Genomic DNA, 23,974 nt, shown 5'->3' on the forward strand with positions numbered 1-23,974 from the left:
ATTAATGCTGTGTGACTTCTAAAGCTAGGTCACGAAAGGCAAGTCAGCTTCTGCCTTCTAAGCTGCGGCATTCGCCTTTGGTGTTCTGTGCCACTGTATAAAGAGTCTGACCATCCTAAGACATGTTGTGAGGAGGCCCAAGCCACATGGAGAGGTCACATAGATGTTTCAGTGACAGCCCCAAATGAGGGGCTGCTGACAACCAGCATCAGCCACCACACACATAGATGATAACATCTCCAGGACTCTAGTTCCCAGATGCCTGCTAGTGCCCAGATCCCCAGGCTCTGAATCCTCCAGCGGAGGCCCAGACATTGTGGAGCACATGCAATCCATGCCATCCCTGTCATGTCCTGTCTGAATTCCTCACCCACAGTAGTCAGAGCATATAAAATGGTTGTTCTATGCCACTGCATTTTGGAGTTGTTGGTTTCCCAGCAGTACAAAATGGAACAGAGGCTTAAGTTTACTCTTACCCTAGAATTCCAGGAGATCCTACTGTATTCTCTCTTAGTCTTCCGTAGATTTTGAGGATTTCTACTAGGTTGTGAGGATTTCTATCACTTGTTGTCAAACCACTGAAATTAATATTAAATTGGTATTCAAAATGGGGTTGCAGAGAAAAAGTGTCAGAGTGGATTGGGACCAGCAAGAAGTTATTGTCCTGGGATAGAGAGCCGCAATGCACGTTTAACGACAGCAGTATGTCTTGTTTCTTGGGAATCAGATGTCTTACTTCATCAGATAGCTAGACTTTAGAGGAATTCATCATTTTAAATGTCAGAATATCAGACTGAGTTATTGATTCCTTATGGCCTTCAGTAAAGGTCAGAGAAGTGGCAAGCCTCAGCCGACGCTGCTCAGTGGAAGTCAACAGAAGAGAATACAGGACAGCCCACTGACACAGAGGGTCAGAGCACAGCATCCACTATTAGTTTGGCCAAACTGTGGTGGCCACCAGGGGTGTGTGTGTGTGTGTGTGTGTGTGTGTGTGTGTGTGTGTGTGTGTGTGTGTGTGTGTGAGGGAGAGAGAGAGAGATTATGAACTGATTGAAAAACTGAAGATTACCAGCAATTGGAATGAGGATATATAGGAAGGAGGAGCCAGAAATGTTAGCAAGCCCTTCAGAATGTACCTTCTCCACCACCAAGTAAAAATGAAGACTCCTCCCCTTGTAATACTCGGTTGGCTGTGATGCAACATTTTGGCAAGACTCCAAAGCAGATTGCGAAGAAACGCACCCTGAAATCCATGCCAAAACTCCAACCTATAATATCCTGCTCATGCTCTGAGGTCATTAAGGAAAAAAATCATGAAAATAGGTGGAGCCCCAGAATTTCCTCTAAAAATCAGAAGACTCACAGGTATGGCTTAGCCCTGAAAGTATAGCCAGCCAGAAGATTCACAAAGATGTTTCAACACTATCCTGACAAATAAAATTCTCAAAAATGAAACTGGCACATGGGTGACCATAGTTTTACAAGAATGGTCATGCAAGAAAAATCCCTCAAACTAACAGCTCCCTGAAATGTTCAAGCATAAGTATAAATGATGTTGGTAATGGCTGATTGTGACTAAGACCTCCCTGTCCCACCTCCACAGAGAGAACCTCCGAGATGCTCTGAAAGAACAATGGCCAAGCAAAATTCTCCCGGAGGACAGAGTCTGTGGCAGTCCTTCTGGGTGACCAGGTAATTTACTTTGTTATCAAATAGATTAATCATCAAATTAACATTTATGAGAGTTGTCAGTCATTTCATTTACTTCATCATCCCTCTAGACGCCTCCAGTCTCAACCAACGTGCGACATGATCTTGGTGATTTGTTCAGCCTTCCTCCTTTATCAATTTTTTTTTTTTGAGATGGAGTTTCTCTTGTCACCCAGGCTGGACTGCAATGGCATGATGGCTCACTACAACCCTGCCTCCCTGGTTCGAGCCATTCTCCTGCCTCAGCCTCCCAAGTAGCTGGGACTACAGGCCCCCACCACCATGCACAGCTAATTTTTCTATTTTTAGTAGAGACGGGGTTTCACCATGTTGGCCAGGCTGGTCTCGAACTCCTGACCTCGGGTGATCCACTGCCTTGTCCTCCTAAAGTGCTGGGATTACAGGCATGAGACACCATGCCCGGCCTATTAATTTAATTATTTTTTGAGACAGGATCTCGTTCCATCACCCCGGCTGGAGTGCAGTGCAGTGGTACAATCATAACTCACAACAGCCTTAAATTCCTGAGCTTAAAAGACCCTCTTACCTCAGCCTCCAGAATAACTGGGACTATGGGTGCACACCACCATCCTCAGCTAATTTTTTTTTTATTTTTAGTGGAGATGGGGGTCTCACTATATTGCCCAGGTTGGTCTCAAACTCTTGCTCTAAAGTGATCCTCCCACCTCAGCCTTTCAAAGTGCTGGGATTACAGGTGTAAGCCATTGCACCCACCTTTTTTTCTCATTTTGAAAATATAAAAAATTAAAACAGAAATAGGGGGAAGATGGATCTCACCCAGAGGTAACAGGCTCCAAGAACAGTGGCTCTAAAAAGTCTTCTCTAGATGAGTGATGGACTTTTCATTTGTCTCCTCGTTGGAGGGGGCGGGGTCAGAGAGTGTGTTTGCAGTTGTGCTTGTATCCTATTACGTGAGATTCCTTTTGATGTGAGGGATGACAGGTGTGTGGCATTGAGGGACAGATGCTGGTAGTGTCTTGAGTACAGTTCCCTGGAGCAGAACCTGAGAAGGGGGTGTTTGTGCAAGACATTTATTAATGGAGTGCACTCACAAGAAACATGTAGGGGTCGGTGGGAGGAAAGAAAAGTGAAAAAGGATGTGGTCTCCGATGCAGTCGGGCTTCAGCTTGATCCCATGAGGCCTCTGGGGAATAAACTGTACCACAGAGTCTGCTCAGTCTTGGGGCATGAACGCAAGGTGGTTGGTTGGTTTGTTTGTTTGTTTGTTTTGTGTGTGTGTGTGTGTATGTTTTTTCCATAAAGCAGTCAGTTATTGGCCCAGGACTACAGGAGAGGATACAAAGAACCTAGGTCCCTTCATGGGGAGGGACTTCCCTATCTCCCGGGGACACTGGCTCCAGTGTTCAGCCACATGCCCAATATGCCTAGGCCTGCAGAAGGGACCAGAGGCAGATGATGTAGACAATGATGATGTCGCAAAGAGAAGTGAGAAATAATGCAAGCAGCTCCATTCTCCACCGCAACTGTGCAGAGAGGCTTGCAGGTCCAAGCCATTGGTAGGAGCCCCTGGTATATCCAGGACATCAGCACATAGAACCAGTGAAAGGGTCCTCCCTCATAGTGACGCATGTCGTAGACACAGATTTATACAAACAAACGCTGAGCAAACCATGAAGAGTCTCTGGTATTTGCAACAATATCGTCACAGAGGAACTATATTGATTTCCTTGTAAGTATTTAGATTTTTCTCTCTCATTTAAGATGTCATATCAGATTTTTATCATCTGTTTTAGATTTTTAGAAGAGCATTTCCCAAACTCTACTGAAGTGACAGATTTCCTTATCCATCTATCCTGCCAACATCCAGGCATGTTCAGGGTACTGGGAGAGGCAACAGGGATGGAGGTCCCATCTCAGGGGACTTCACAGTGTGACGGGAATGTTCAACCTGCACCTGTTCCTTGCACCATACTCCATCCAGCTCTCCGCTCTTCCAGTCATTTATGCTCCTGTCTTCCCTGGAGGAAGCCTGGTAGTATCTCCCAGGGACACTGGCTCGACTTTTCAGCCACCTGCCCAGGATAGATGGGACCAGGGGCCAGATGATGTGGACAATGATGATGTCACAAAGAGAAGTAAGAAATAAAGGAGGCGACTTAGTGGGAAAGGTGATGTTCTGGGTTCTGAAGAAGATGAGAAATACCAGGCCAGGCTGTGCTTTGCCTCTTGGCCTCTCTATTTTCCTTCCTGACTTTTTTCAGCCGTGATGAGTCTCTGAGACCTAGTTTTGGCAGAAGGAAGTACCAGAGGGAGCTGAGCTGTTGAACATTATGTGCGATCGTGTAATAGCTGCAATCGGAAGGGAAACACTCAGAGTCCTGGAGAAAGAGAAATTTGCGTTTGTGGACGCCTACTGGGAGCTAGGCACTTTCAAATAGTTCCTGTCACCTAACTTAAGTATCACTACTCACGTACTATCTAACTTAAGTATTATGCAGAGAAGTCGAATAATTAGAAAAGTGGCATGACTTATACAAGGCAACATAACAGCTAGGATTTAAATGTAAAACTGCCTGATTCCAAATCCACACTCTTTCTACTACAAGGCCTTGCCCCCGTCTCTGGGCTACACCATCGCAGTCGCAGGCAAAGAGGCCATGTCTAATGACAGCCCCCTTTACATGCCAACCTAGTCATGGTCGTGGTGGTGTGATGACTAAAAACAAAAAGGAACCAGCATGAAAAATTTGTCTCTGAGGACCCAGAGTAATAAAATCCCAGGATAAGGAAGGCCTTTAGCGGGTATATGGCCTGCCGTCCCATTCAGTCTAGAAAACGCCTCCTCAGGGTCCCTGCAGGACGGTCACCTCCCACGTCCAGTGGGAGGAGAGCCACTTCCCCAGGCCTCCCTGACCCAAATGTCAGAAGGTGCTTTCTTAGGTTGAATCAAAATCTCTCTCCCTGTGTCTTCTCATTGCTTCCTGTTCTTTTCTCTGGGGCAACACGATGTAAATAAGTTTATTTTCTTTTGTGCACATCAGAATTTCATATTCAAAGGCCATCATCAGCTCTCTTGTTAGAAGGGGTCCAGGCTGAACACCCTCTTTTCTCTCAATGATCCCAGCTACGACACAGTTTTCTGACCTTCAACATCCTGGAGGCCCAAGACTATTCAAATATGTCACAAATATCTCTAATCACATCTTGTGATTATGATTTGGATAGAAGATAAACACTATTTCCATAATGATGAATGTAAGACATTTGAGATTTTTTAATTTTTAGAGTTGTTATTTTGAATTATTTACCTTCCTAAATCTAAAAAAAATTCCCTTTAGAACCCTTAATTTCTTTCCTAATTTCTCTATCCTACTCTCAAGCAGGATCAACCTCCCAAACGCATTGCTTATCAGGCTGTGATACCAAACTGCACAGGAGAAGCTTAATCTTCAAGAACCTGTAGCTGTTCTCCCAGACATCCATATCTCTTGTCCTAACCCTTTGATTTATGTTATTGTTTTTAAGTCCCATTTTCCAGGCATTTGCTAAGCCAATAGAGAACTGGGCCAATTTCCAAAGTCCTGCTAAGAAGTTAATGTTGAATAAAATTTTTTTCAACGCAGCAATTGATCCGCAGTCATTGCCTGTTTGGACTTCCCAACCACAGCTCTAGACAATCAAGGAGAAGGCTTATGCCATTTAAACGTCTCCCTTCTAGCAAAATAATCTGGATTGCTTTGTCAGAAAAGTAAAAAGGAGACATGTCCAAATTATAACTCACCTCTCTACCTTCAGCCTTATCAACTATTTTAAGTATAATAACAAGTACTCACCAACTGCCTCAAGTCTCATTTTCTCAATGTGATTTCAGTCACTCATTCTTCAAAGATTATTTTATAGAGCAGCAGACAGGTCCCAGACCAACTCCACTCCTCTCCTAAACTCCTGTTCCGTGCCTAGAGGAATCCCTTTTCCAATGACTAGACAGGCGCTGGGGACATTTAGAGGCCTGGGCCCCTTGTCTCAAGGCTGGACAACTCTGAAGAGCCAACCTAGTCCCAGAGCTCCTTGCAGAATTGGCTGAGGCCACTGTTGCAATCCCACCAAGGTTCAGATATTAATACCTCCTGGCCCAACCGAATCTTCTCACCTCCAATAGGTGTTGTTCCTCAGCCTTAGTGGGAAATAGTGTTATTTCCCATTAAACCAGCTATCTGCATGTAAATATCAGAGTCTGTTTCCAGTGGAAACCAAACACACGATAACGTGTGTGTGTGTGTGTGTGTGTGTGTGTGTAGATAGCTAGCTAGCTAGATAGATAGAGATATATGATAGAAGAAAGAAAGACATCCAAAGTTGTAGGTGACCTAGATTGGACAAATATAGCTGTCTCTTGTTGTTGCTGGGGAATTTGTTCCAAGACCCTCCCTCAAATACCAAAAACCATGAATGCTCAAGTCTCTGATACAAAGTATTTTCATATAACCTATGCACATCCTCCCCTGTACTAATTCAGGGGAAGACCATGAAGCGCCTGTGTTCTCTCTAACATTCATTTTATTCTCCATTTAAAGCCTTTGCCTCAAAACCCTGCAAGGTTACTCATCACTGCCAAATTGGAGTCTGTGAGATTTTCGGAAGAACCATTCATATTACAAGTTTATATTCAAGTTTCAGTCACTGAGGGATTATTGGTGGCAGTGATCTTATAATTATCAGTTCTTTATTATCTTGAATATCACTTTATTGGCTTATCTGGTAGTCTCTCTTTAGGATTTGTACACTCTCATCTCTACATTATCTATAATACCTAATGCCATGTAAATGTTGGCAAATAGTTGTTACACTGTATTGTTTAGACAATAATGACAAGGAAACAAATCTGCACATGTTCAGTACAGACGTAATCATCCTTTTTTTCCCGAATATTTTTGATCCACAGTTGGTTGGTTGAATCTGTGAATGTAAAACCCACAAGTATGGAGGGCTGACCATATGTTATACATAATTTGACACATATTTGTTATATATACAATATATCATCTAAAACTGAATAATTATTTGTTGTTCCAAATAGCCTCAAAATACACCCCAAAAATTTATAAAATTTGGAGGAATTTATTGTTTATAATGAACATTTATCAAAATTAAGTGAATCATCAATTGTTATACTTTTTCATTAAAAAATACAAAGCAGGTATGGATTTAATATCTTAATGAACTCTTTAGCTTATAATGAAGAATTTCTTGGCATTGCATGCTCAACTCGTTGAGATTATTTGGAGAGTTATGAGCTTTGCAGGAGATATTCATAACTTATTATATATCTAGAATGGGTTAGAATGGATTTCTCACCTTGAGGATAAACACTTATGACTTTATTTTCAGTAGAGTGGTAAAATAAGGACAAAGTAGAAATAAGGAGGCTTGGTTTCACTCCTGCCTGCACCTCTAAATTGTTCTGCAAACTTTTCTGGGACACTGCTTCCTGGCCTCAGTTCCCTATCTGTGGAATGAAGAAGGTGTCCTTGATGTAATTCCAAATCTAACACTCCATAACTGTAAGATGACATCCCTAGTCCTTTTATATAATTGTTATAACTATTAAAGAACAAAAGCACAGAACAGTAAACTTCTAAAAACACTGCTTCTACAGACGAACTATGGAAATAACTCCTTAGTGACACTTTAAAACAATCTGCACTGTACTAAGAACATAGTACTTTGCACTATCTGTTGACGTAGCAACTAACAGGATGTCTGCCACATAGCACCAGCTGAATACATTCTTGATAAATGAGTAAATGATTGTTATGTGAATGCATGTTTCCATTCCTGTCATTATCCCACAACGACTCCAAAGGGAATACAATAAATTCTATCCAATGAATGAGCCCATGTCTCAGATATTTTACCTTCATCTGTTTACTAATCTACCTCACAAAAAATGATATCCTTGTGGAAAATATTTCAATAGAGAAATAATATCCAACTGTGATCTAAATATTTTAATTAAGCCAACATGTAGTTTAAATTGTTGAGTTGCTGATTAGAGCAATCTTTTTTACTTGTTTTGGAGTGGAAGTGCTTTCAAAATGCTTCCATGAGAATTGGAGGGCTGCAAACATATGGCCTTATGTGGTGAAATCCAGTTCCTGTTCTTCGACTTAGCAGAGTACAGTTTTTAAAGGGATTTGATGTTTGACATTTCAGTGGGTTCAGCATAAATGCAGATGGTTGGGGCCCATCTTATGCCCAAAGGTGTTCCTATACATCTTTTAATGCCTTCACTTTGAAGCTGACCTGATCTCTTCTCGCTGGCCTTGTGAGATGGGATTTGCTGTCTCCACAGTCTCAGTTTTGAGTCCCAGCTCCACCATTGATTGGATATATTTTCTTATCTATAAAATGTGGATAACCACAGGTGATTATTATGTGAGGTTATACCAATAAAATGCTTAGCATGGTACTTAACATATATTAATGATTTCTATGAATACGTTTGCACAACTTACTATGATTACAGTAAAGCATATCATTAAATCCTTGGAATTATTTTTTAATCTATGAAATAATTTTAGATGATTACTAAAAGTTCTGATTTTGAAATTTTGGAAGTCTACATCTCCTCTTTTATAAACCGATATAACGATATAACATCAAGTAGATTTTTGTGTCTAAGATGTAATTATTTCCACTGTATTTTCAAATATCCAACTGGAAAGATCACTGAGAAGTATTGCCCAAGTAAGCTGGATATCCCAAAAACTGTGAGCCAAAAAATAATATAGAGATAAGTATCTTGTAGTTGAATACTGACTAAAGAAATTATAACATACCAGTGTACTTAAAACACTGTAGAGAAGTAGAGAAGCTAAAAATGAACTGCTCTATGTGTGAATTCTATTGCTACTTGGAAATGCATCTAAGAAACATTACATGAAAAGAGCAAAATATCAAGGACTCTGAACCACCACTGTCCACAGTGGGCTGTCATGCCAAGTGTAGTTTATGTGTTTCTCCACAGCTGCATTGTTGCCTACAGCCCCACAAGGTGCCTCCATGCTCCGTGGCAGCCGGAAATAGCAATGTCTTCAATCACACGCCTATAAAAGCAAGGCGACTAAGAGTTCAGACCCCTCAGGGCTAAAGGCCTGGATTATCCAATTGGTCAGACCAGCTGAAATGTTGGTTAGTAGTGAAGAATCTTGAATGGGCAGTAAAGAAAGAAAATGATAAATACTAATTAGGATCCCAGGACCAGCTGCATGAGGGGAGCCGGTAGCTTGGCTTACAGACCCCCTTTCAATCTTTAGAAGAGACTGCAAATGACCCTCTCCACTTTCTGGGAAAAAGGGAGGTCATCTTGTGCTTTGGCCATTTAGTTTGTAAAGAACAGAGATGTGCCAGGTTGCTCAAATCAATTCTCCAAATGTGGTACTCAAATAGCAGCACATTTTCTTACTGGATCTGTTCTCTTGATGACAGTCTTCCCCCCATTAAAATAAACCTATTATAGACTGAAGTATGAAAATCAGGTACATTTTTGAGATCCTAAGAAAAAGTGAAGGGAATCTCATACTTGCTGCCTGCAGCTCCAGCCTGGATCTCCAGATCTCCAAGGCTCCCCATCTCGACTATCAGACTGTGGGACACTTTCATTGGAAATTTTGAGAAGCACAGCCTTAGTTGTTGGAGGTTTATGATAATGAAGAAAGAAAACTCAGAGGACATCTCTGAAACTACACAACCTGGCCTAGTGGAGAAATGAAGTAGGCTCCGTACTGTCTGAGCCCCACACAGCTCATGGTCTCTCCCCATCTTACAGGACCATGAGCACCCTTCATCAGCAGATGCCCACGACTGCCTCTCCACTGATGCCATTATTCCCATGATACAGCTTCTCTGTCTCTGCCCCCTTCTCCATCCAAGTCTTTCCCTTCTCCCTCTTATGATACAACCCCTTTGTTTTTACTGATTGTTCTTATGACACATCCCTTTTATTTTTACCAGTTGACACATCTGACATTTTTTCAATGTAAAACATTGAAAAAAATTGGATAAAATATGTCCCTTCCATTGGATTACACATTAATTTCTGAAGTCAATCTTCCTGAGGTTACTGAGAATCTTTTATGACATTGAAAAAATGTCAGACGTGTCAACTGATAACTACTCAATATGCAACCTCACCACAGAACGGCTGAAGCACCTTGTAAACAAATTACATCTCATATTCGGCCACTGTTGGTTAATGCCCCAAGCTGGGCCAGTCAGTTTGAGGCAATGCACCTGGCCTTTGTGAGTGTGCAGCTTGTCTTGAGAAAAGACATTGGGCGTACATAAGATTCCCAAAAGTTCCCATGACGTGCAGACATGTCACCAGCATTGCTCTAGTGAAGAGTGCTTTAGAGAGGAGAGAGGCTTGTAACACCAGCTGCCATCTGCATACACAGTGCGCCAGGCACTGTGCTGAGAACTTTACAGCCGTGATCTCATTTAATTTCTCTTAAACATTCAAGTTGAAGTTGTATCCTATTTTATATCATAAATGTCATTATATCAAAAAATATATTTTTCCTGTGCAAAATATATGTTGTACATATTCCAGTACATAAACTTTTAACAGCTTCCATAGCATCCTCAGATTTCAATATGATTTTTAAATACCCCACTCAGAAGAAATTTAATGTTTCTTTCATCATACTCTGAGTCAGCTTAAATCACTATGTTTTTAATTATTCCACTTTCATGGAAAAATACAAAGTGATGAAAATTGCCTTTCTAAATATTTCTCCCATTGAGGAACAATTCTCAGGTTTCTATTCTTCTAGAATTCAAAGAGTTTTCAGTATTTAGGAGTATTTGCCCCTTTGCTGCAAAATTCGTCCTCTTCAATACTTTTTTTTAAGTGAGCACAAAATGCAACAATGGTAGGGTTAATTGATTTTGATAGACCCACCAAAAATCATCAGCAAACATTTATGACTTTCCATTGAAGACAATTCCATCAACATGTTGTTTCCAAGCATCTTTGAAATACCCAGTGATCCCTCCAGTAGAATCTCTTATGAGACATAAAAACTACTGGCACAGAGAATAATTCAGTTTTACTTCTATCAATGAGCATTATCTAATGTAGCTTAGAGGTTTTATGAAACCAGGGAATCATCCACTCCCATCTATGTTTATTCCTGAAAATTGTGGCCTTGGTGTTATACGGAGACCACGATTGCACAGAGAAGGCCTCAGGGGAGCAAACATGACCTCATCCTGTGAGGGAGAGCCACAGCTCACTGCCACATGCACAGAGGATTAAAAGGCAAGTGAGGAGACAAAATACTGTGATTAAAAAAAAAAGTACAAAGAATTAGCTCATCCAATGATGAAGACAAGAGAGCAAATGCCAAATTAGCTCAATTGAGCATGCAAAATTAGATGTTCACCTTGATGAACATAATTATTACAATTTCAAAACTGCAAATGACCTCAGGAAAAAAACCTAGAACAGCCTCATTCCCAATTGAAAACAAACAAACAAACAAACAACAACAACAAAAAAAACAAGCAGAGTTACCCCCAGTATAATGCAGAGCTGGTGATATGGTTTGGCTGTATCCCCACCCAAATCTCACCTTGAATTGTAGTAATCCCCAGGAGTCAAGGGCGGGACCAGGGGGAGATAATTGAATCATGGAGTTGATTCTTGTGGTAGTGAATAAGTCTCACAAGACCTGATGGTTTTATAAATTGTGACCCCTGCACCAGCTGTCTTGCCTGCCGCCATATAAGGCATGCCTTTGCTTTTCCCCTTGCCTTCTGCCGTGATGGTGAGGCCTCCCTAGTCATGTGGAACTGTGAGTCCATTAAACCTCTTTCCTTTATAAATTACCCAATCTTGGGTACATCTTTATTAGCAGCGTGAGAACAGACTAATATGGCTGGCAATAGAATGGACAAGACTCTCACTTGCACCTTTCTGCCTTCACGGGCAAAACCCACAGCACTCACACTTTCACAGATTCTGGCAATTATATCCTAGCCCCGCAGCTTTAGAGATGCAAGAGCTGCACCTCTGATCACCTGGCCTGCTTTTGAATTTTGGCTGCAAAGACTAACACTCAGGGCTTCTGACTGCTCTTCTTTTCCCCTACACATAAACTTGCTACGTTTCTTCCCCACCCCACTGTTTGTCCAGAAAGCTACAAATCTTTTCAGAAATATCCATATGGCATATCTCTGAAATCAGTCAGCCAGAGGTCAGTACGTATTTGTGCTTTAAACTTTATGATTAGTGCCCTAAAAATATTGTTATATTCTGCATTGGGTAAAACGTGCCCCTGCCCTTGGATTTCACATTAATTTCTGAAGTTAATCTTCCTGAAGTTACTGAGAATCTCCGTGTTGCTAAATCCAATGGAATTTGTTTCCTCCTCATCTCACTGGACCATCTGTAGCTTTTGGCACCATTGACTATTATTCTCTCTCCTTGAAATACCACCTTCCTTTGGTTTCCAGGAAACTATATTCTCTTGGTTTTCCTCCTGCATGTCCCTCTCAATCTTCCTTGCTGGCTCATCCTCCTCCACCCAGTCATTAAATGTTGTAATTTCTCAAAGTTCATTTATAGTTCATTCCTTTCACATTCTATCAATACCCATGGCCATACAGAGACTCCCAAATTCCTTTGTCCAATCTTGATTGCTCTTCTGAGATCCAGAGCTATATAGCTAGATGGATGTCTTTCTAGCTGTCTCTATTGGGATATCAGAAAGACGTGCTTCAACACTATATGCTTCTACATTCATAACATTTCCCACAATAACAACCTTAGTCTGCTTCCAGTGGTTCATCTCTGAGTAAAACCACCATCCACCATTTGGAGATGCTTCAATGCTGGCAGTCAATCCAGTCTTTCTCTTTCTCACTGTGTGTAAATGGTCCCTCTCCCAGTCAAGGGAAATTTTCCTTCCTAGGTCTCTCGGTCTCCAACCTCACCACCACCCTCATCCTAGAAACCATGCCTGCCCATCCGCAACCTCTTGACTTGTCTCCATACATCTGGCCTGTCCATCTGCGTTTGTTCTCCACATGGTGGACAGAAAGTTCTTTACAAAATGCAAATCTGATTTTATCACCCTTTGCCTAAAATCCTTCCCCAGCTTACCCCAACTTCGGGTATAAAGCCCATAGGCTTTTCGTGGTCTTCTCCTGCCTAAGTCATTCACTCCATCTGCACCCTACTCCCCCCACCCCAGGATGCCCAAGCACCAGCGACACCCAGTGCTTTGAGCTCATCAGACACACCATTCCTTTCCCCACCTCTGCCACCTCCACCAGGCCTTGAAGACATTTTCCCTCTACTCAGAAGGTACTCCTCATCCTTCGGCAAGTTCAACCCTATTTCTCCTTCAGATCTCAGCTGAAATATGACCCCTCCAGAAAGGCTTTCCTGAGTGTCCCGTCTAGCTCAGCCCCTCACCACGCTTCCCGGCTCTCGGCCTCTCCTGGAAGCACTGGCCACTGCTGGGCTTCTGCACTTACTCTGTGTGTATGTAACTGCGTGTTCCGAGGCTCCACATCCTTGGGCTTAGGAACCACTTCAGATTTCATTGTTTTCTGTACAAATCACAGTGTGTAGCCAGGACCTGGCATATAGCAGGCACTTGATAAATATTCACTAGTATCAGTCAATGATTTCACCCTTTTTATGCAAACTTTTCCAACAGGCTGGATTATTCAGGAGGGATAATATGTTCTTGAGTTATCAGTCGAGTAGATTCCCTCTCCTCCCCTGTCCGGTCCTCAACCAGCCTGACTTCAGCAATTTCACTCATTATTTATCTTCTAGAAGAGACAACTTGCCTCCTAGCGATAGATGAGAGGGCGACTTACTCTGCCTACTTACAGGTCATGCTAGAAACGTTTTTCGAGGAAAGGTACTGAAACCCTTAAAAAAATCAGTTTGTGGTTCATCAATTCACATTGTTTAAATGCCTCATGAGAATGGACAAGTGGAAGTAAGCTGCAGCTATTTTTGTGACTCACCAAAACTAGAGGTCACAGCTGTGCCCCAGGGCAGTCCTGCCCAAAGCTACTTGCTTTCAACCTCACATGAGTCATCCTGTGTGGCTGGAAAGAGCAAAGTCTTGACGGAGATTCCATTTTTTTTTTTTTTTTGGCCAAATGACTAATAAAAGGTCACCTTGTCAAATTTAGCCTTAGCAACAGGCAGTAAATTTGTAAGTGTATTTTTGAATTAAGTTCCTGCTCTTAAATTTGAAAGGATAGATTTGTCACCTTAAAAAAAAAAGATTTTAATTTTAAAAACAAGTGATTCTCTTTATCCTCTGTAAAGATTCCTGGCAAGTTATCTTTGCCAGGGCAACAAATAGAGGCCTGGAGGCTTTCATGTATTTTCTAAAGGTGAGCAGATCACTGGTCAAAAGTTCTTCGCTATAGACAAAGGGATGGTGTATTTACTATTGCTTATACAGATACTTGTGTTTAAACTGGTTGGCCTTTAAATATTTGACCCCAAGAAGAGGGCATCTTTTCTTTATCAGGCTAAAAGTTTTTAAATGTAGAAAAATTAAATAAAGAAAATGGAAATTTTCAAAGATTAGAAGGGATCCAGATTTAGCCACAGTGAAACTGCTCAGCACAGGGGACATCTAAGAAAGCACACTATACTAAAAAAAATCTTCATTATTACTATCATTCCCATATTTGAAGTTTGTCCATAAATGCAAACCACAAATATAGAACATTGCATCACAAAGATGTTCTTCATAGCCTAAGAAAGTAGAGCTGCTGGACTTCTCTTCATTATCAAGATTTACCATTACAGGATTTACACTTTTAAATTTGTTTGTATCCATTTTACCAATGAGGAAATTGACAGCCAGAGAAGTTAATTAATTTGTTTAGTGGTTCCCAGAGTACAAAGAGCATAAAAAGCTGAGCAGGCACCATGGTGCTTAGGAGTGTGGACTCTAAAGACACGTTGCATGTGGTTACATCTCCACTCCATCATCCACTGTGTGACTGCGGGCAAGTCCAATGGCTACTCTAAGCCTTGGCTTCCTTGGGTATGAAACACAGATGATAATGCTGAGCTCGTACCATCATTTTACATTCTAAGTGAGACAATGCATAGCAAGCACTCGAAACAGTGTCTGGCGCATAGTAAGCTCTTAAAAGCTTTAGCTGTGTTTTAAAATCACCTGGAGAGCTCACTAAAGATTAGGATACCTAGGAACCTCCTCAAGAGATCGTGACTCACTAGATCTGGGCGAGAACCTAGGAATCTGCATTTTGATAAACACTGCCAGCGAGTTGGAAAACCACTATTAGTGCAGCCAGATGTACCTTATTCCAAAGTTAACGTTGCCTCATCAGGAAGCAAATTCTTCAGTCACTTCCCATTTTGTATTGGTATTCCTATGATTTTTCAAAGGGGCCAAGTGTTACTTCAGTTTAACACCTTCCTAGGTAACATCTCATCTACATTGCTTTGGGAAAAAAATCACTTTTTTTGCCTCTTAGATGCTGTCTTAAGTCACAATATTTTCCATGATATTTCTCTTCATTTTTAGAGTCCCATGGACCTGCCACGATCAGGCCCTCATGTCCTTCCATCGTGTAGCATCAAGGACTTGACTCGTGTCCTCTCTAGGCTATAACCCAGTCTCCAAAGCCAAGCCCATGTGACCAGAGACAGCTGAGTGTTCAGGGGTAGCTGTGTTTCAGGCCAACTCCAATTTGGTGTTTTTGTTTCCATCCCCAAACCAGAGGGCCTGCAAGCCCCACATATCAAACAATTGGTTTGTGGAATTGGCTGTTATTACAGGGAGATAATTGAGCTGCCTCCTGAAATCTGAGGTTCTTAAACCAGTTGGGTATCATATATACCCAGTGCTTTCTGGAAAAGTAAAGTGTACAACTCGATTTTCACCATGTTGTTTTGGAAGACAGACCTCAGAAACCAAAGGTAAACACTCAACATTCCAATCCAACTCCATTTTCTTCCATGACATGGGCAGTGAAGTCACATTTGGTTAGGGTTTAGTTGCTCTCCAGGAATGATGAACTCAGCTTGATAACAGATGTTCTAAGAAGCTAACAAAAGCTACCAAGAAAATAATTTTTTTCTAGTATCACTGTATGCAGCTTTTTCAAAATGACCAAGTGATCTGACAATAGAAGGAAAAAGCAATAGAGTGATTCCATATTGTAAGCCAGATATTCACTTTGAACGAAGCTCTTTGAAGCCCTCAGTAGCTAAGTAATTAGTCTTTTTCTAAATTCTAATAAAATTTCTAGACCATGAAACACTATGGAAGATGTCAGAACAGCAAGCAGCCTCAAAGTGCTGTAGATGGGATAACTGGAAAATAAGAAATAAGAATTCATTCATCTTTTCTCTTATTTATAGTAAATTCAATTGTGTTTACATATTGGAAGACTTGTACTTTTTTCTATTAGTAAAATATACCCCAAATGTTTCAGGATCTCCTGCTCAAAGAACCTAGAGTATGCTTAAGTACTTTGTGTTAAACAGTACCATGGTGGGTTTTTTTCTCTATCATTTCAGTAAATCCAGCCATTGCATCTGTGCACAGGTGTGAAGAGAAAGATCAATAAGTGAGACTTCTTTCCCAAGGGCCCTTCCCCTCCTCACCCGTTAAACCCAACAGCTGAGGAACTGTCAGCCTGTACTGAGCCATTCTATCAAAGAAAGGATAGAAAGTTATTAAAAAGTGGTAAATATGGAGGTTAGGAAGCTATGCAAACAAGGATGCATAAGATAATGTGAAATGAGAAAAAGCAGAATAAGAAAATGAATAGTTACTGATTAAAACGATGTTAAAAACCATACAGCGTGCACAGTTACTGTCAGGAGACCACAATTTGTGCTCTTAAGCTGTTGGTTGGAATATGATCCACAGCAAAAAATATATATATCTATAACCTTCAGTTCATTCTTATAAATTGGTCCAGTGAAAACAAGAGTACCAGTATATATAAAGATAAACACACACACCAAATATACATATACATATTACATATTACATTCCTGTAAAAAAAAATTTTAAATGACCTCTGAGCCAGAAGGAAGGTGCTGAAGAGCACATACATGGCTGTTATCCCGAGGTGGAATTGGGGGCAGAGGGTGTTTATTAACCTTTGTCACAGCCTTCAGTGGTACAAGAACCTGCTGCTCCCGGGTCCTCTCATTTGAAGACACCCACTGCCTAAGGATGAAAAGAAGCTCCTTCTTGCAGATCTGAGGCTTATTTCCCAACTCCCAGGAACACCCTACCCACAGCCTGTTCCCCAGACCCAGGCCTGTCCCCTTATGCCTGGTCCCAAGTCAAAACCAGCTGTCCCTATTTTAGAAGCGAATACTACTTCTTCCCTTGCCTTGTATTACCAGTGGTCTAGGTTGTCTGAGGCTCCTCAGGGTACAGCCTTATTCATCTCTGTGTGTCTGCAATGCCAGGCATATCACTTGTTACAGAGTTTTTGTTCCGTTGTACACAGGGACTTATAGAGTGCAATAATAGACACTGGTGAGATGGGGGCGAGGGTTGAAAAATTACCTATAGGGTACAATGTTCACTCTTCAAGCAACAGGTGCACTAAACACCCAGACCACCACTACACAATATATCCATGTAACACAGCTGCACTATACCCCGAAGTCATAAATCTATATGATAATACAAATTAAATATATGTGTCAAACTAAATACATATATATATTTAAACACAGGAAACTGGAACTGATTATTTTACAAAACGAATTTACTCCTTATCTTCATGTGACCAATACCCTTCAATGGTGGAATTCTTAAAACATAACATTTTTACTTTCTACAGAAAGCACAGAAACACAGAAGTGTTTTTAAATGATTAAAATATTTTATAGGAATGTACTCTTTAGTCCCAATATCAGTAGGGAAATGTTTCTATACAACAGTGAATTCATAGCATAGCATTACATGCAAAGGTTGAAAAGAATTAGGATAATCTACATGTACTAACATGAAAAGATCTTTAAATGTAATGTTGTCTGAAAACAAACTGTAGAAATATAAGTAGGGCCTTCTATCATTTTTAACTAAGGTAAGTAAATCATGTATTCAGATGAATGAAAATAAGTTTACAGAGGTCTTGCATAATTTTAAGTTTTTAAAACAGCTCCCACATACACATACATAAATCTGATCATCTCAATAAAAACAGAGAGAAAGAGAGACATCCCGCTCTTATTCAACAGGAATTCTTGACCAAGACTACAAATGTAGCCCATTTGACATCGAAAACATTGGGACAGGTGTGAGAGTGAGGAAAATGGGGAGAAAAAAGAACTTTGAAGACAAAGATTTGAAGTTAGCATGAAGCATGGAAAGGAGGAAGGGCAAGCTTTCTGCAGCGAGGACAGTGCCTGCCAGAGAAAACCAGATCCTGGGGAGGGGTTTCTCCAGGAAGAAAAAGTCAAAGCTGCAGGTAGGCTCTGGAGACAAGGAGCTCACAGGCAGTGAAGGTGGCGGCCACATTAAGAAATCACTCCAGGCCGAAGGACACGCACCGAAGGCGGGAAGGGTGGCACCATGGACAGAGCTTCGGATGGGTGCAGGTGGGGCTAAGAAGGCAGCATGCGGCAGATGCTGCAAGTATGCAAGCCCGGACACGAGCTTCCTTCCAACCACCAAAGGGCAACTCAAAAGCAAAATTCTTTCCTAATGCTTCACCACGTTTTTTTTTTTTTCTTTTTTTAGACAGATCTCACTCTGTTGCCCAGGCTGGAGTACAGTAGTGCAGTCACAGCTCACTGCAGCCTCAAACTCCTGGGCTGAAAGGATCCTGGCACCTCAGCCTCCTGAGTAGGTGGGACTACAGGTGTGCACCATCATACCCAGCTAATTTTTTGATTTTTTGCAGAAACGGGGTCTCCCTATGTTTCCCAGGCTGGTCTTGAGCTCCTAGCCTCAAGTCATTCTCTTACCTTGGCCTCCCAAAGTGCTGGGATTACAGGTGTGAGCCATGGTGCCTGGTGACCTCACCATTTTTGCTGACTGAATCACTTGACTAACCTAACTATAGCTTGCTGCTGAAGATGCTGGCAACCTAGTAGACAATACGTCAAGATGCAAGGATGCTCCATAGTAATGTAATACCTTCCATTCAAACAAGGTAAAAGTGTCAACTAAATGCTAATGTCTCCACCAACCACAGATGGGGTTTGCAGGAGCAATGGCTGTAGGGACACTAAGATTTCACCCTCCAGAAGACAGCATCTTCCTGTGTCACGGCTAGATCACCAGCTACCCACAGACAGCCTGAACTCCAATTGTCTTCCTGCATATGTGCCTTTAAAAGTTTTACTGGCATTATTGCTTTTTTACTTCTGGTAATTGCTTTAAAAGAACAAAGCTCTTTGTTTAAGGGGGGCCCAGGGATCTTATAATTGCCACGAGGCACATGAGAGGTTTCTAGACTTTCTAAACAGTTTCTCTTTTAACATTAAATATTAAGTTTGTAATGTTTGGCCAAAATGTAGATGCTCCCTAGGGAGGGGGAGGTGATGCTATCAGGAAGATCGTGTAGACTGGTAAGAGATCCCTCCCGCATCGCTGACTTCAGAACCACAAAAAAGCGCACCTGCGGAGGGGTGCTGGCCACCCTGTGCTCATGCAACCACGATGTCTTGCCAGAAGCAGGACACACTCTAGTCCCAGCTGCGTCAGGGGCTTCAGACTCATTAATACTATTTTCTACATTAAAAATAAATGATGACGTATCTGTTCACCTGCAATGAATCACATCGAGTCAGTTCTTAAATGAGTGTTTCCAGAATCCTTAGGGGCTCCAACCCAGCTAGTGCAGGTGCTCAATGACTTAACCCTTCTTTTCCCATGGTATATTTTTCCCCAGAATTTTCCAGCTGTAACTAACCGTAATTTCAGTGACATTAAACACTGTTACAGGAACTTTTCACATGTAGAGGAGCCTTTAGAATGAAGCCTTGAGTATGAGGGGCAGACTCCCCTCATCCAACCACCACCTGACTCTGTGTGAACCTGGAACTGTTAGGTGAGCCCATCGGCTTGAGTGGACAACCCAGGCTTGCAAAAGGGGAGACTGGGGAAAGCTTTGCCTTTCCTTTTCCAGGGGAAGACCCATTTTTAAAATAACAATGTCCTATTTTCACAGAATGTCTGTGCTGTGATAAAAGGTCATCTCCCTTCAATGTTATGATACAGACCTCAAACCTACAAACATGAGGAATTTCTACCTCTAGGTTAACTGGTTACCCACTGTACAAGACAAGTTACACACAGTCCAGGAGGCGGAGTTTCTGAGATATCTAGAAACAGCTTAGAGGCAAAATGACAAAACAAAGCAGCAACAACAAATAAAACCAATCTTCTCGAACTGGCTCTCGCTTTGGCCTAACTAGTTATGCACTACTTGAATAACTATACCAAGTTCCCTTGAGTTGTCTTTTACTTTAAAATGTTATTGTAGGACTGACTCATCCATTCCTTATCATGCCCAGTGTACTGTTCATATCTCATAGTCAACTTGGCGCTAAAAGTAATGACGAGCCATTTACAATGCCAGAAATCAAATTTTGTATCAGTTAGAATCAGGTTTGGCTCCAAACAATAAATAATAATGAATGTGATAACTTGGATGAAATGGCCAAATATGTTAAGAAATGAGAACTACCAAAATTCACTAAAGAAAAAGTAAGTAACCTTGTATAGTCCTGTATCTATTTGAAAGCAGGAATTATAGTTCAAACCCTTCACACACACAAAGGCTACCAAATTTTTTTTTTTTTTTTTTTTTTTTTTTTTTTTTTCTGAGATAGAGTCTCGCTCTGTCGCCCAGGCTGGAGTGCAGTGGTGCGATCTTGGCTCACTGCAAGCTCCACCTCCCAGGTTCACGCCATTCTCCTGCCTCAGCCTCCCAAGTAGCTGGGACTATAGGTGCCCACCACCACACCTGCCTAATTTTTTGTATTTTTAGTAGAGACAGGGTTTCGCCGTGTTAGCCAGGATGGTCTTGATCTCCTGACCTTGTGATCTGCCTGCCTCGGCCTCCCAAAGTGCTGGGATTACAGGTGTGAGCCACCACGCCCAGCCAAAGGCTACCAAATATTTAAGGAAGAAATAATACCAACTGCACACAAATTTTTCAATAAAATTAAAGAGGGAGGGATACTTCCTAACTCATTCTATGAGGCCAGCATTAATCTGATAACAAAACTAGACAAAGACCTTATAAAGAAAATACAGACCAGTATTTCAGATGAGTATAGATTTAAAATTATAAATAAAATTTCAGCAAATCAAGTCCAAAAATACATAAATACGTCATGACCAAGTATGGTTTATTTCAAGAATGCAAGACTGTTTTAACATTAAAAATCTATCAATATAATTCATTATAACAAAATAATGTAATAATTCATAGAAAAAAACAATTACGTCTACAGATTTAGAAAAAAATTTTGAAAAAAATACAAAGTATTATTGATAAAACTCTCATAAATTAGAAATAAAAGAAAATTTTCTTAACCTGATAAAGAGTATTTATTTTAAAAACCTATATCCAACGTAATTCGTAAACGTAATAAGAATGTCAGTTTATGGTGAAAGGCTGTATGGCTTCCCAGTAAGATCAGGAATAAGGCAAAGATACCCATTCTCACCACTCGTATCCAACTTTGTACTAGAATTTCTACCCTGTACAATAAAGCAAGATGAAGAAATAAAATGTGTCTGGATTGAAAAGCAGAAACATTCTTTATTCACAGAAAACATGATTGTCTATGTAAAAAATCCCACGGAATCTCAAAAAAATAAAAGTCATGAGAACAAATAGGGGAGCTTAGCAATGTTGCTGAATATAAGATATATAAAATCAATTGTATTTCTACATGTTAACTAACAATGAGAAATTTAAACTTTTTAAGAAATCCCATTTACAATAGAATCAGAAAACAAAAGTTACTTTGAAATAAATCTGAGAAAAATGTAAAATACTTATACACTGAAAACTAGAAAATATTGCTGACAGAAAAAGAAGACCTACATAAGTGGAGGCATATACCATCTTCATAGATCAAAAGACTCAGTATCAATAAGCAGGGATTTCTGTAGAAATTAACAAGATGGCTCAAAAATTCATGTGGAATGCAAACAACCTAGAGTAGCTAATTCCAACAATAACTTTGAAAAAGAATATAGTGAGAGGACTTACATTACCTGATATGAAGACTTATTACAAAGCTACAATAACCAAGAGAGTCTTGCATTCGTGAACTGATAGACATAAAGACAAATGAACTGATAGACATAAAGACAAACAGAACAGAACAGAGTCGCAGAATAAACCCATTTGTGCTGGGCCAATTTATTTTCCACCAAGTTACAAAGTCAAGTCAATGGAGAAAGAATGGTGTCTTGAACAAATGATGCTGAAACAATTGGACAGTATTATGAATTTTAGAGTCGTAATTCATAATTCACACCATACACAAAAATTAGTCAAAAAAGATGATAAACTTAAATGCAAAACATTAAACTATAAAACTTTCAGAAAAAAACATAAAGGAAAATCTGTAATCTGAGAGCTAGACAACAATTTCTTACGAACAACAAAAGCCTTAGAAATATAGTCAATTGGATTTTGTCAAACTTAAGAACTCTCAAAAGACACTTCTAAGGGAATGAAAAGATAAGCCATAGACTAGGAGAAATTATTTGAAAATTACTTTTCTGATAAAAGACCTACTAAAGGTATTCAGAACATTTAAAGAACTCTCAAAACTCTGCAAGGGAAAACAACCCTAGTGTTTAAACATGGCAAAAGATCTTAATATAGAGATCATCAAAAAAATGTATAAGAAGGCAAACAAGCACATGAAAAGATATTCAATATCAATATTCATTAGGGAAATGCAAATTAAAACCTCGATAAGATCCCACTACATACATGTGAGAATGTCTAAAATTAAAAAGACTAATCACCTCAAACATTAATGAGGATTTACAGCAATTGAGACCTCATGGACTGCTGGTGGGAATCAACAATATTATAACCACTTTAGAAGAGATTTTGGAGGCTGGGCACAGTGACTCATACCTGTAATCCCAGCACTTTGGAGGCCGAGGTGGATCACTTGAGCCCAAGAGTTTGAGACCAATCTGGGCAACATAGCGAGACCCCCGTCTCTATAAAAAAAAAAAAATTTTTTTTTAATTAGCCAGGCGTGTTGGCACATGCCTGTAGGCCAAGCTACTCAGGAAGCTGAGGTGGGAGGATAGATGGAGCCTGGGAGGTTGAGGCTACAGTGAGCCAAGATTTCACCACTGCACTCCAGCCTGGACAACAGAGTGAGACCCTGTCTCAAAAAAGAAATAAAAGAGTTTGGCAATTTCTTAAGAAGTGTTAAACTTGTAGCTACTATATCACACAATCTTTTCATTCCTAGGCTTTATCCAGGACAAGGAAAGCATATGTCCACACAAAGACAAGTACGCAAATATTCATAGCAGCTTTGTTTAGAACAGCCGAAAACTAGGAACAACCTACATGTCCATCAAAAGGTTAATAGATAATGAAATTCTACTCAGCAATAAAAAAGAATAAACTATTATTGAAACACTCAATGAGAGGGTTGAAACTCAAAATAATTATGCTGAGTGAAAGAAGCCATATCCCTCCCAAAAAAAGTACATCTCATAAGATTTCATTTATATTAGTATCTAGAAAATTCCTGCTACTATATAGTGACAAGCACATCAACGGTTGCTGTGGGAGGAGACAGGGAGATAAGGGAGATGGGTTACCAAGGGGGATGAGGAAACTACTGAGAGTGGTGGAAATGTTCCTTATCTTGATTGTGGTGACTGCTTCTTGAGTGTATACATTTGTCAAAAGAGTTCACTTCAAATCCGTGTATCTTGTGTGTCAATACACCTCAAGTTATTTTAAGTCATCTTATCAATGAGGGCTTCTCTGAATAACCCCCTCACTTAAAATTACAATATTGCCCACCTACCCCACCTGTCTCTTCCTTAATTTTTCTCTATAGATTTTATCACTTTCCAATATAATGTATGTTATTTACTTGTTCTGTTTATATCTGCCTGCTGCCCATGCCACTGAACTGTGAGCTTAATGAGGGTAGAGGTTGTTTTCTGTTTTCTTGCGTGATGTGTCCCTAGCAACTAGAACAGAACCTCAGTGAAGGAATGAA

The 23,974-nt window shown here is 40.5% G+C and overlaps 1 long non-coding RNA gene across 1 annotated transcript; it reads left to right on the forward strand.

The window, feature by feature from the left end:
* The first annotated feature begins 1,339 nt into the window (after window positions 1-1,339).
* LOC129019128 (uncharacterized) lies at window positions 1,340-20,141 on the forward strand. The gene is made up of 4 exons (XR_008495526.1): window positions 1,340-1,365; window positions 1,604-1,692; window positions 19,689-19,794; window positions 19,915-20,141. It is a non-coding gene; the product is annotated as an uncharacterized LOC129019128 (long non-coding RNA).
* The last annotated feature ends 3,833 nt before the right edge of the window (window positions 20,142-23,974 follow it).

The sequence above is a fragment of the Pongo pygmaeus genome, chromosome 17, assembly GCF_028885625.2.
Source record: "Pongo pygmaeus isolate AG05252 chromosome 17, NHGRI_mPonPyg2-v2.0_pri, whole genome shotgun sequence".
NCBI lineage: Eukaryota > Metazoa > Chordata > Mammalia > Primates > Hominidae > Pongo > Pongo pygmaeus.